This window comes from Cynara cardunculus (assembly GCF_001531365.2).
Source record: "Cynara cardunculus var. scolymus isolate 2C chromosome LG 13, CcrdV1, whole genome shotgun sequence".
Taxonomy (NCBI): Eukaryota; Viridiplantae; Streptophyta; class Magnoliopsida; order Asterales; family Asteraceae; genus Cynara; species Cynara cardunculus.
In genome coordinates, this window is record NC_037540.1 from 35,288,268 (window position 1) to 35,297,175 (window position 8,908).

Below are 8,908 nucleotides of genomic sequence, written 5' to 3' on the forward strand. Positions count from 1 at the left end.
GAGACTTCTCACTAATTACGAAATTGCCACCTTGCAACTTTGCAACCATTAGATCATTAATTCATAAATTTGATCAATGAACATAAATTGGTCTTACGGGTCTCACGAAAAACCCTTGATCTCACGTGAACCCAACCCTATATATATATATATATATATATGTGTGTGTGTGTGTGTGTGTGTGTATGTCTCTTCATATTTGACTTTTTGTCTTTTTCCCTTTCCCCCCTCTTTTCCCACTTAACCGTACGAAAACCTGCTCCCCCTTCTCCATCAAACTGATTTTTGTACGAGAAGAGGAAGCCATCACCAATACCATCACAATCACTGTGCACCTTCAAACCATCACCATTACCATCACCGCCATTCTCCCTTTTCCTTCCCTTCCATCACCGTCACCGGCCGCTAATCCTCCCCACCCCTTGCATCACCATCGTCACACTCAGTCATCAAGTGCGACCCTCCTTCACTTTCTTTTTAACTTGATCGATCAATAAGGCAGTAGCAATAGTTCTTGATTCGAACATCAATAGGACGAGGAAAGAACCACAAAACTCGATTTTGGTCAAATAACACCAGGTACGTTGTTCTTTACCTCTAATCCGATTCAATCGAGCAAAATGGCTGGTCTAATGGGTCCCTATGTGCTTAATCAAACACCACATAACACTAATTAGGGTTCTGGTGCCATCATCGATTGGCGAACATAAACCCTAGCTCATCCATTGAGTCAAAATGCGATTCCGGCACTAAAAGCTCATGGAACAAAAACAATTCCATAAGTGTTCGATCTTTGTAGGTTGATTTCAACAGGTTTCGACCCCTGTGGATTATTTTCAACAATTGCTCCCTGTTTCTCTTTATGAGAAACACAAGTTGCACTTTGTGTGTTCTTTGTTCAAACAAAAAAATCACGGTTCAAATTTGAGCAAACTCACAGCACCTTGATTTTAAGTTTTGAAGGAATGCATGATCAGACAGGAATACAGTTAGTCTCTATATCAGAGACTGACTTATTCATCTTTAGGGATTTAATCATCTTGAGCCTGGAGTAGCATTTATGGTCTTATGTTTGTTTTATCTAATCAAGAGCCTAAACAAAAAATGGTTCAACCATTTTGTGTTTATGGCTGGGCTATATGGTCAGTTCACTCACATAAGGCCCTATGGTGCAAAGTTACTTAACTCCTTTTGAACAACTGGAAAGAAGCATTTTTGCCCATCATCAGACCAAAATGGATGTCTTGCTCATATGAGGCTTGTTTTGCCTATCCTTAGAAGAACCTACGATTGTCATACCATGCTTTAGGGCCATCAGTATTATTCTTAAGGTACATAGCTTTATAAAGAAAAAAAAGAGAGGGGTTTTGTTCAAAATAATTGTTTGATCAAATAATCAAAATAACCATTAGTTTAAAAACAAGACTACTTCTCTTTATCTTTCCCAAACAAAGCATGGTTATGAGCATAGTGCCATCAAACTCTGATTCTGCTTTCATGAGCTTGCAAAATAGAACATAAACCTGTTTTGGTCCTTGTATGGTTTTCTTGATCTTGTTTTCAAGTTCTTGGTGTCCTTAATATGTTTTATTACACATTTACAATATAATATGTTATATATGTAATAAATCTTCATCAATATACATATCTCATCGTAAACGAAATAAGTTGGTTGTATCTTAACTTTCCAATGTAATTTGTATCAATCAATTTCATCACACCTAGTTTACATAATAACTGTATATCAATTGGCGATTCATTCGCATGTTAAAACAATATTATAATTCAAAAATTCTGAACCAATCTTCCAAATCAGTTATATCAATTACGTTACTAAAAATACTTGTGGTAGTTCATATCTATTGATCTCAAGAAATTTTCATTTGGTTTAGACCCTAAATATTCATCGTTTCTTAACCATGCATTCATGGATGGTGATCCGTAATGTGCTTACGTTAATTAACCACATCAATTGCAAAAATAAAACTCATGTTAATTATAAAAAGTTTTGAGTGTTTAGGTCCTAGGAATTGAAGGAAGCCTACAATGGGAAAAGTTGTAGTAGTTGCGTTTTTGGTTGGGGTTATGATGATCATGTGTTTCAGCTTTGTGGAAGTCGTCGACGCCAGGGACATTGACTATAATGTACTTCAAGATGGAGATGAAATGTTTCCATGCGCCAAACGAAATCCTGACGGAAGCTGTAACGATGATGACCATCCCAAGCCTTATCATAGGGGATGTAATCCTAACCTCAAGTGTCGTGATCAGTGACGTATATGATCTCAAAGTGATAGACTATATTCAATATGAAAGAGAAAAAAGGATTTATCCTTCTATTCAACCATCCATTCAAGAGCATTTGGCTTCAGGAAATACATATTTACATCCGTTAATTTCTTATGTGTAACTCCGATAGGTCTTTTTCTACTGTATATTTATATACTTTTCGTTTTTTATTTGTTGTGGGAGTAAGAAAAGCTATAAAAATGAATTTTATATTAAAAAATTATAAAACACTTAAACAAGTTATATAAATTGAAGGAGATATGACAGATCCTGTTTGGTGACATTTGGGTGACGTTTGTTTTTTAATAGGTGCTAAAGTTTGAAGTCTGATTTCACTTTTGATTTTTAAGAGGTGGTGGTAAAGTCTGAAATCTGAATCAGTTAGACTCTTTGTTTTTGTAAACTGACAAACGTCTAAAGTCTGAAATCTGAATTAATAGTTTGCTTTTGTAACCAACAAACTTCTTATTCCATCCTCAATCTCCACCCTCATCCCATCACCATCAACCACCGTCCACCACCATTCCTCTAAAATCCAACACCCAAATCCACCTCTAAAATAGAAGCAAATCTCCATCATGATGAAAACTACAATGACGAAAACTACAGGGACGAAAATACCTTGATTCACGAGGATAAAGGTGCACAACTACTGGTTTGCACAGGAACGAAAACACACAATGTCGAAAACCCACATGGAAGAAAACCCTCTTGATTTGGATCTGATTTGGGTCAATTTGAAGCCACCAGAGGAGATGGAGGGTGAAGTCGATCGATTGAGACGGTGAGGAGGGTGAAGTCGGTCGATGGAGGGTGAAGTTGATCGATTGGGAGGGTGAAATCGATCGAATGATAAAGTAGAAATCGGTTCTTTGAATAGTTTTCAGGATTAAGAGGAAAATAAGTGACTAGGTTATCACTTAATTTTTAAGAGGAAAATAAGGGATAAGTGGCTTTGAAAAAAGAAAAAGAAAAAAACCGGTCTGAATTGCTTTATGTCTGACTGAATCAGACATAAGTGATAAAATATGAGTTTTTTTAAAAAACAAATATTTTTTAATGGGTGATAATTTTTTTTACAAAATAAATATATTTTAAGGATATTGCTATCTTTAATTACATAAATTTTGATAAATACTTATAAGGATGGGTTCACGTGAGACCAAAGGTTTTCGTGAGACCTGTAAGACCGATTTATATCCACTGATCAATTTTATAAGTTAATGATCTAATGGTCTAAAGTAGCACGGTGACAATTTTGTGATTATTGAGAAGTCTCGTGATAATTTTGTGATTATGAATGTTCAGATTGTAAATCTAATCCAAATTTTGAGAATTGGTCTTACGGGTCTCACGAAAAACCCTTAATGATCTCACGTGATTCCAAGTCAATACTTATATATTAATTAATTCAAATAATACCCATATTTGGGTTATTATTTACGTGGAATATTTAGATTTGTTCGTTAATTATGTTCTTGCATTAATTATTGATGTGGTCAAATAATATTTTTTTAAATGAGTTTGAATATAATATTTTTTTTAATACAAATCTAATCTATAATATGCTATAGATAATATGTAAAATTTCAAAACTAGAGAATTTAAAATAAAAATTAAGATTCTAAATGACGTAAAACATGAATCATAAGAAGACATTAAAAAGGTAAAGAAATAACCGAAAGAAGTCACTATCAAAGAGCTCGCTCTACTGAAGTAAAGTAAAATAGTATGTCCGGTTCACATGTTTTACCACTGCGGGGCCTTTTCAAGCACTCCCTTCCATTTGCCTATAGACCTATAATTTAGCCTTTTTGCAAGGTCAATCTCCCAAAGTCAATCTATTACATCCAGCGCGGTTGTTCATAGATCGTACTCCCCAGGCGGAGTGTTTCACGCGTTAGCTGGGTCCCTGATCCACAAATTTGCTTTCGAAGTCGAGCAGTCTCAATTTCACTACAATATTTTAGAATGAATGCTCTAAAGTCCCTTAACTTACTTAGAGCACGACTGGTTTTGACTCTTGAATTGAAAACTAGTCCAATGATGAATTAAAGTAAAGGCCCGATATTTGTGGTTTTTGAAGAGCAGAGAAAGCGAACTTCTTTTGAATCAAATCAAAGCATATAAAAAGTGGCTTGGAGAACACCTTTTGGATTTTTTATAATTTGAAAGGCAACTAGTGCTCTTTGAGGAGAAGGGCTTGGGCTTGTTGTTGAAACTTGAACGAGATGGGGGGTTTTTGTGAGTGGGAGGCTGGCCCCTACCCATCTGGAGATGCATAAAAAGTATAAAAAATCAAATAAAAGTTCTTACAAAAAACGTGCACCGTCCATGCATGCCATAAGGGTAACATGACAATAGAGTGCCACGATGAACGACATGACAAACCTTTTAGAACACCAGTTGCATTTATATAACAAAATCATATTAAATCTCTCGAAACCATCTTTCTCTCGAAACCATCTTCATCTTTTCTTTAAAGCAAAACCACCGATCACCCCCTCCCCACCCACCATCTCTATTGTCCTCCTCCCCTCCCTCAACACCATCTTTGTCGTCTACTTCCCCTCCCGATGGCCTCCCCCTCCCTCCCTCCATACCCATCTCTTTCTAAAACGAAAATGAAAACATGATGTATAAGGACGAGAACCATGTCGTAATGACCATCAGATGGTGATGCATGTGTTAACTCAAGCAAACTCAAAGACTCACACTTGAACATATCTCTTTTGATGATTTATTGAGAAGAGCAATGCTCTTTAAATAGAACTACAAAACAAAAGAGAGATTCTCTCCAACAAATACTCCTACGAATTACAAGGCATAGAAAAATAAAAAGAACTTGTCAAATGTGCTCTTATAAACCAGGAGCTTTGACCAGGACTAAATCAAAAACAACAACAACTATTATTTCAACAAATCTTCCCTCAAACTATGCAATGCTGTAAGAACTGCTCAGTTTGCATCTTCAATTTTCTGAACTCCCATCATTCTTCGCATCTTCTCATAAGTGTCGAGCTTAAGAGGCTTAGTCATTATATCAGCAATCTGATCCTTGGTGCTACAGTAAAATAACTCTATTTCTCCATCTTTAACCAAATCACGTAAAAAGTGAAACCTTACTCTTATGTGTTTGGTTCTTCCATGTAATACATGATTCTTTGAGAGCTTGATGGAGGAGCTGTTATCACATAAAATAGTAGTGCACTTGTTTTGTGGCTGACCAAAACTTTCAAGAATCATCTTCATCCAAATACACTGACACGCACACGCAATGTCAACGACGTATTCAACCTCTATCATGGATAGCGTAACCATAGATTGCTTCCTCGAACTCTATGCTACTACCGTTCCATTCACCAGAAAAATGTATCTTGATGTACTCCTTGCACTATCCATATCCCCGACAAAATCGCTGTCGGTATAAGCTTGAAGGTCTTCATTAGAGACTTTCTTCTAAGACAACCCCAAAATTGAAGTTACGTTGATGTATCGAATTACTCTCTTGGCTGCAAGTAGGTGTGCCTTCTTCAGGTTTGCCATAAACCTACATAGAAAACAAACCACATACATAATATCAGGTCTGGTATTTGTTAGATACATTCGATTGCCAATGAGTTGCTTAGATTGAGTTGTATTTATGTCTTCTCCCCCTTCTTCCATCGACATCCTCGCTCCAGGAACGATCGGATTCTTCACAACATTACAAAGTTCTCCATCCCAAACCTTGTAACAATTTCTTGTGCATATTTCTTTTGGCACAAAAAAAAAATCCTCCATCCATTTGTTGTATCTCGACTCCTAGAAAAAAAAATTTCATCCTTCCAAAATCCTTCATGCATGTTTCACAGAGTTCTTAAATTCTTCACACAGTATCAGGTTAGTTCCGGTGAATATTAAGTCATCGACATACAAATTTACCAACAAAAAATCACCCCCTTTTACATTTTTAATGAAAAGTGTATGCTCATAGTTGCACTTCTTAAACCCATTCTTCATAACGTACTCCTCAATTATGCTATACCACGCTCGGGGAGCCTGCTTAAGTCCGTATAGGGCTTTCTCCAGTCTTGATGTACCCTTCCGGCTGCTTAGTGTACACTGCTTCTTTTAAGTCTCCGTGTAGGAATGCACTTTTCACATCAAGCTGGAATAATTTCTAGCCTTTGCATGCCACTACGGCCAACAACATCCTGATTGTATCCCATCTCGCCACAGGAGCAAAGACCTCATCATAGTCAATGCCATGCCTTTGGGAGTAGCCTTTAACTACCAATCTCGCCTTATATTTATCGAATTCACCCTTTTCATTACGTTTCGTCTTATACACCTACTTGACTCCAATCTTCTTCTGTCCAGGAGGTAAATTTACGAGCTCCCATGTCTTGTTCTTTTCAATGGATTCAATGTCAAGGTTCATAGCTTTCCTCCATTCTTCTTTCTTTGCAGCCTCATAGTAATCTGTGGGATCCTTTTGACATGTGAACAACACCAGGTAATGCTCTTCTTCACTTTTGGACATTCCTTCTCCACTTACATAGTCTTGTAGGTGGACTGGTGTATGCCTCGTTCTCGTACTTCGAGTTTCTGGTTCTTCAAGATATTCTTCTCTATTTTGTTCTCCTGCTTCACCTTTTGTGTATTCATAAACATCTACATTAGGAGATGACTCACTTATGGTATTCATATTTTACTCACCCTCTTCTTCGTTGTTATCATCACAAGGTATCATGTCTTTGTTTTCTTTATCTGAGCTCCTCCCCCAATCCCAACTTTGAACCTCTTCAAATATCACGTCTCTGCTGACAATTACCTTTTTTGTTGCTGGATTGAACATTTTGTATGCCTTTGATTCTTCTCTCAGACCTACGAACACACACTTGATGCTTTTAACCTCCACCTTTACTCTGTTTTTGTCTAGAATGTGTACATGAGCAATACATCCAAACACTTTGAAGTGCTCGACACATGGCTTTATTCCACTCCCAACTTTTTGAGGTGTCTTCTATTTCACATAGCCACAGTCGGGCTTCTGTTGAGGATATCAATACTCTAGCGTGCAGTTTTTGCCCAAAACACTTTCAGCTTTTTTTTCTCGATGACTAAACATCGAACCATATTCATTATGGTTCAATTCTTTCTTTCGACCACCCCATTTTGCTGTGGGGTGTAGGCTTCCATGAGTTGTCTTTTGATACCACACCTTTCCCAAAACTTGTTAAATGCATCAGAAGTAAATTCACCACCTAGATCACTCCTAAGACAACGTATATTCATCCTCTCTCATTTTCTACCATGCTTTTGAAGTTTAAAAACATTTTAAATGCTTCACTATTCTTGGAAAGAAAATAAATCCATGTCTTTCTACTATAGTCGTCTATAAAGTTTAAAACATACCTCTTGTTTCTTGTTGTGATAGGAGTAATGGGTCCACATATGTTGGTGTGAACTAGTTCCAGTCGTTCGATTGCTCTGCACTAGACCTTTTTGGGAATTACTTCTCTATGCCGGTTACCTTTATTTCATACCTCACATATCTTGTTTGTATCATTGATCCATGGTAACCCCCTCACCAAGTTTTTGTTGGACAGTTACTACAGACTCTTGTGATTTAGATTTCCAAACCTTTGATGCCAAAGGTTGGTGGTATCTTCTGTGACCTGCAAGCACTTTTGAGTTATCACATTAGCCAACAAGACAAACATGAGGTTCGAAGTTATGGTGGTGTGTAGGACCAACCCTCTTTCTTGGAGTTGTCCAACACTTAGCAACTTTGTCTTCAACTCCAGTACCTAATACACATCACTTACTACATGAACTCTCCCTTCGATCTCTAATCTAATATCTTCTTTTCCATTTACTTGCATTTTCATATTATTCCCTAGCTTACCGAATGCTCAAACATTTCATTGGGTGTGATAAACCAACTCTTGCTTCTGTCATGTGATTCGAGTAACCCGTATCAAGAAACCAAAGACCATTCTTTCTTCCTCCTTCCTTATCAATGTATGCCATTACTAACATCTCCTCTTCTTCATTCATCTTTGTGTAGTTTGTTGTCTTCTCCCAACTAGGGCATTCATATTGAAAATGCCATAGTTTGCCGCATTTGTAACATTCCACCATTGCTCTAGTAAGGCATCTTCCTCTGAAGCCTCCTCTACCCCTCATTCCTCTATCTTTGGTGTTGGTTACTTTGAGTACCTGCTCCTCTTCAACATCAGCCTTCATTCCTTGCTCATGCACTAACGGACTACTTTGCAGCTCATCCAACAAAAGAGTATCTAATTCGTTGGATTCTTCAATAGAGCATACCACGTAATTGAACTTTATCGTCATGACCTTAAAATCTTCTTAGTGATTGTGTTTTCTTTAAACCCTTCGCCACAAACCTTCATCTTCTTTGCAATTGCTAGTGTTCGTGCAAAGTAACTGTTTACAGTTTCTCCCTCTTTCATGGAAAGCGTTTCGAAATACTTTCTTAACGCATGCAATTGTGCCCTCTTAACTTTGGTTGAACCTGCAAAATTCTGCTTCATACTATCCCAAATTTGTTTGCTTATCTCCTTATTCACTATCGTATCCGGAATATCTCGATCAATGGACTGAAACAAAA